This window comes from Dysidea avara, chromosome 6 (genome assembly GCF_963678975.1).
Source record: "Dysidea avara chromosome 6, odDysAvar1.4, whole genome shotgun sequence".
Taxonomy (NCBI): Eukaryota; Metazoa; Porifera; class Demospongiae; order Dictyoceratida; family Dysideidae; genus Dysidea; species Dysidea avara.
The window spans coordinates 38,406,441-38,411,997 of NC_089277.1; positions in this window are offsets into that span (position 1 = coordinate 38,406,441).

Sequence of the window (5,557 nt, forward strand, 5' to 3'; positions counted from 1 at the left end):
ATATAGGATCTGATCAATATCACATTGACAGATTCCTTCTGAGTGGAGGGTGGACAATGCTATCTAGTCTGAATTATATATATTTGCTGTATAAAGTGTGCTTCAACTTCTAGTATAATTAACTCTCATTATAACAAGTGTACTTTGTTATAGACTCTGCCGGGACTAAAATTGGGGATCACATAATTGTGGCCAAAAGGATGCAGTGAAACCTCTCTTATCCAGGCAGTCTGGTACACATATGTGACTGGGTCTTTCACACACATTGAATTTACAAACTTTGACAATTCATAACTTGAGATTGGAAAAAGTTATTGACTTGAAATGCGGTCAGACGTGAGTACCAACATAGGTTAATAGATGAAAAAATTTCAAGTTTGTATCTTTTTTTGAACATCAAGTTATGGTCTTCCAAGTTCATAGAATTGGATGTGTGTGGAAGAACCCTTTTCGCAAATCCGGTCACATATGCTACTGTCTGTATCTCAGAAATTCCCGTAACTAAGAATTGCAAGCTAATAAATTGTACTAAAGTAACTAACTTAATGTTATTGCTATCAGTTAGTGCAGTGCAGTTCAGTGGGCAGAGGGGGGTGTCACTACAGAGCATTCATGGTCATTTCCCTGGGCTGTAAAAATGCATTATCACCTAGCAACCAAGTGGTAGTCATTATTAGTAGAATAAACAAGCCACTAAACAGGTAAACAGCAACCTTTAGGCTCTCTCCTTGTGCTTTCATCTAACCAAACTTCGTTATTAACTACAAGCCACATGACTAATTTGGGCTGTACAGACAATGGAAGTACCCAGACAATGGAGGTGCCTGGATAATCACTGCTTGAAGTTTCTTAGTTTACTAGATTGGTATATCCCCAGTATATGGAACAGTTAATTGTTTGGAATTTTAGTAGCTTTTCAGTAAACCTGCATTCACTGATGTTTACTGAGAGTTTAAAACTTAGTAAAACAATTATGTTCCATATACTTAAAGTTACTGACATTTTACTATCAGTATAACTGGGCACAACTACAGTAAAGCAGCTTAACAAATTAGTAAACTAAGAACCTTCAAGCAGTGAATGAAGATGCCCAGACGATGGAGGTTCCCGGATAATAGAAGTCCAGATTAGGGAGGTTCCACTGTATAAATTATAAATATGTTTAAACACAGCAAAATTCATATACAAATACTGCCTGTATTTATTCCATCTTTGTTTTGGTGTTGGAACTAATATTGCACTGACAAAATCAGACCACAGGCCCCAATAGTGAATAACATTGGAGTTATTTATAGATTTGTAGTCTATTTTCTCTCTGGACTTTTTTGAATTATGTAGTTGTTCCAATACTGACTAAAGATGGAGTTCGTGTAGGTAGTATTGGAACACTATTTTTGCTGTGAAATGAGTTTGGGTTTTGGACTAGTTCTAATGGTGATAGCCAGGCACTACAATACAGTTATAGAAGTTAGAACTGAAATGGAAACATGTAGCTGTACCCTGTAATAATATATAACTCCACCATTCACCACAAAAGGGCCTAAATGAGCCAGCATCCTACAGAGACATTCCTTATTCCCATTTTTCTTCACAACAATCTTTTAGTTTTACCCTATTAGCTCATTATTTTTGTGCATTTTGCTAACATAACATATGAAAATCACAATATCTTCTGAATTGACTGTTCTATTAGAGTAGTTACAGTCAGTGGCTGATCTGTTTAACTATATAATTGTTTCTTTGAAAAATTCTGTAGCATGTGAGAATGGAATCGTGTGTATATCTTGACTTGATCATTCTGGTAATTGGCGTATTTATGCTTTCAATTTTCTCAAACGCATTTTGCTGGAGTTTTGAACTATTATGCCAGCATTTCGCTGCTTGCCTTGCGTGAATGTATGCGCGTGCAAAAATTTAGCCAAGGGTGGGAATTTTACTTAGGATCAATAAAAGTACAAGTTAAAACATGCATCATATAATTTTAAAATTAAAACTGGATACATTATATATAGTATACCTTGCAATGAAGAAGAAATATTAGCCACCACTACACTTCTCCATGCATTAAACACTTTGCTCCAGACATAGTTATGCAATGTAATAAACCATCTCCAGACAAGTTAGTATTAATAAGTGCTGCATGGACTCCAATCTTTGCCATTCCCAGCCATAGTCCAACATATTCTGGTGAGTTTTCTAACAGTAAAGCCACTGTATCACCAAATGTGAAGCCTTCACTATGAAAGTAGTTAACTACAGAATTAGAGTACTCATTCTAAATCTTGAAATGTCCATATCTGATCTTCATACAAAATGGCTGGCTTATTTCTGGTGGACGATTAAACAAGTCAGGTATCGTGGCAATATTTTCCTTTATCCTTTTCAGCTCTTTTTCAAATCTCAAAAGTGTTTTTATAAACCTGTACATGCCGGTAAATTCTCTTACTGACTAAACACCACAATTATGTGCATAATATCAAGTTTGCTATTCCAGTCATCAGGATTGTGAAAACTGTTTCTTACCCATGTCATGCACTTAGAGGCCACTGTATACCAGTGGTCATGTGATCCACCCAACTGATTGACCATAACCCGACTAGTAATCACCTTCAGCAATATAACAATCAATTATATAATAGCTACAAAAGGAGTGTCGATTGCAAACTGCAAATACAATCATAACATGCAACAAGGTACAGGTCTCTTCTTCCTTGGCTTTGCCTCTGTATCCAAGCACTCTATATCATAGAGAGCAATGGCGGATCCAGGATGGGGCATTTGGGGCAAATCCCCCCCTCTCCACCTTGTGGAGGAGCCAGCCTTGCTTCTGATTAAAACAGCTAGTAAATTTTATATCAGGCCAACCAAGATCAGTTTAAAACTTACGAAACTATGCACATTTTACTAGCATTTATTGCAAATTCGCCTGAGAACAAAGCGAACCGAAGTCAGACTAACTGTAAAATAGTCACCCAGCACCTTCGTGCGTACTAAGCGCCTCTAAAAATAATTATCGTGTTGCTGTTATTTAAGACATTCAGAGCCTTTTAAACAGTTTTAAGACTTCACAACCATCTGAAAAGGCCAAAATGGCAAATATCTACAGTGAGACACCACTAGGAGGTGATTATTTGCTGCTTTAAAAAAGCAGCACTGAATTATAGAGAATATGGTTCTCCCCATGCATGCAGCCACCTACAACTTACCCTGTTTGTGCCCCTCCCCTAGCCAGCTCCTGGATCTGCCCCTGGAGAGCATGTGCTGTAACCTGTTTGTGGAGATTTTTACAATGGCCTAGTATGACATCTGGGGATATAAGGTTAAAGGTACTGAATTTTGTTTGTTGTGTAAGATTTACTTTTATTATTCAAGGTTTAGTCACATGACTGCTAGCACAATGTCCATTGTCTTAAAATTAATAATATGGAAAATGAGCTAGTCTGTCCACATGTAAATACAGTGGAACCTCCTGTAACAGGGCTGGTCACCTTAGCATTACAACCACGTGGCTACAGTCCCAACTGATTCCCAATCAGTTTTAGCTGTTATGGCATACCTCAGCTTTAATTAATCCGGGTCTGACCCAGATTGCTATCCGGGTTAGTGGGTCATCCGGGTCAGCAGTAGTGACCCGGTTTCAACACTGATACCAATGTCTGATATTGATGTCACCAAAAGAAGCCAATAACTGATAGTTGATCCGATATTTGCAATACAGACAAAAGTCATAGATAATCTATGCAAAAGTATACATTACAGTACCTACTCTACAACAACATGTGGATATTCATTGCTCTATACCTGTGGTGGTAGTGGCTTGGGTTTCTACTGTGCAATTCAGACAATCAGGCACTCACAAATTGTTTTTATGTATACTCCCATGAAACCTTAAACGGACATTATCCGCATTTTATTGGTTTGTGTGAAGGCTGGTACAGCAGGTTTCCTTGGTTATCCTGTGACTCTTCTTTTTATTACAAACGTACTATAACTGCTCATTTTAATGACTGATATAAGCTGCCTTTATTCTAGCAACAAACATAGAGATGTGTATTTGTAAGGTTTCTTATAGTGTAGTGCTTGTTGTAGAGTGAACAATAAGCCACTGGCACTAAACAGTCACATGGATAACGTAGAAAACCAATATATAATCCGTTTATGTACAAACTATTGCTGCTATATAAATATCGGTAGCGATATCGATGCTCCTACTGTTCTGTACCGATACCGATACTGGTAAAAAATGCCATAATATTATCGGTGGCCGACATTTCAGCTGATCCAATTATTGGTACACCTCTACCAACAACTACAATGAAAACAAAGTATAGCTATTTTGATGGTTACTATTGGAAAAAGCATAATGGGCAAATTAAAAATCATAATAGATATAGATCGACTCAAAGTCCATCTATGTAGTGTAAGTTTGCCCCATCAGGATTGCCTGTTGACCTAGTACAGAACTTTATAATCAAACCTTTTCAAGGGTGAGTTCCGAGTCCATCCGCTACACTATGCAGAGTAAGGAATAATATATTCACATAAGGACAAGGACTCCAAATCATATGTGATTGGCTCTGGCAAAACTGGTCTTATTGCTCATGACAGTAAGTTTGATTTTTCACTACGAACACAAAACTACAAGAATACACTATATACCAAATGTGCTGTCAAAACCAGCTAGGTATGAGTGGTTTGCTTTTGTTGGCTGCATGCTAAGTAGTAAGCCGTTTGAATGGTCTGAGGCCTTGGTGGACCTCTGGCCAACCTGGGGGTGGCTGTACAGTTCAAATAAAGATCTGTTCTATAAATTTCCTTTTATAATTAATTTTTTGACTTGAATTCCTGGCCTCATTCATCCCTACTCACCCTACACTCCACCCCCAGTTCATCACCCCATTGGAGTTCACCTGACACTATCAACCTCAACTTAAAACTATCTAAAATAGTACTTATACAGTAGGTGTTCAGGAAGGTAAAGAATTGGTGTAAAACATGTGAAAATTTGATTCAACTATCAGCAAACTACGATATTCTTAATACTTCAGCAAGTCTCAATATTCTTAAACAAGATATGAGACTGGTTTTACCAGAGACAGTCACATAACTTTGTTGCAAAATGGAGATAATAACTGTCCACCATTTTCTGTTTCCTGTTGACAGCATACAGAACAGGCGCCCTTTAAGGATTACATTTATGTGCTTTAATGAAGTCATCAAACTTCTTTAGGACTTCCACATACTTACATACTTTTTCATGCTTCCTACGCTAGTGTTAGCATATTTTCAACTTCTTCTACAAGTACAGTGTTAATTTGGTGTTTGTCATTTCTTTGATCACGAATGTATTCAACATTGTCTGAAGCATCCATCTCACTTGAGTCATGATCACTCGTCACGTGAGTTGAACATGATAGGCAGAAGGCAGGAATCTGTAGTATAGCTGTGGCCACTACTTCTGAGACACTATAAATGTATGTGGCACATGTATTATAGAACTATAAAAATTACAGTATATAGTTAATCTCAATAGCAGTAAAAATAAATTACAGGGTAC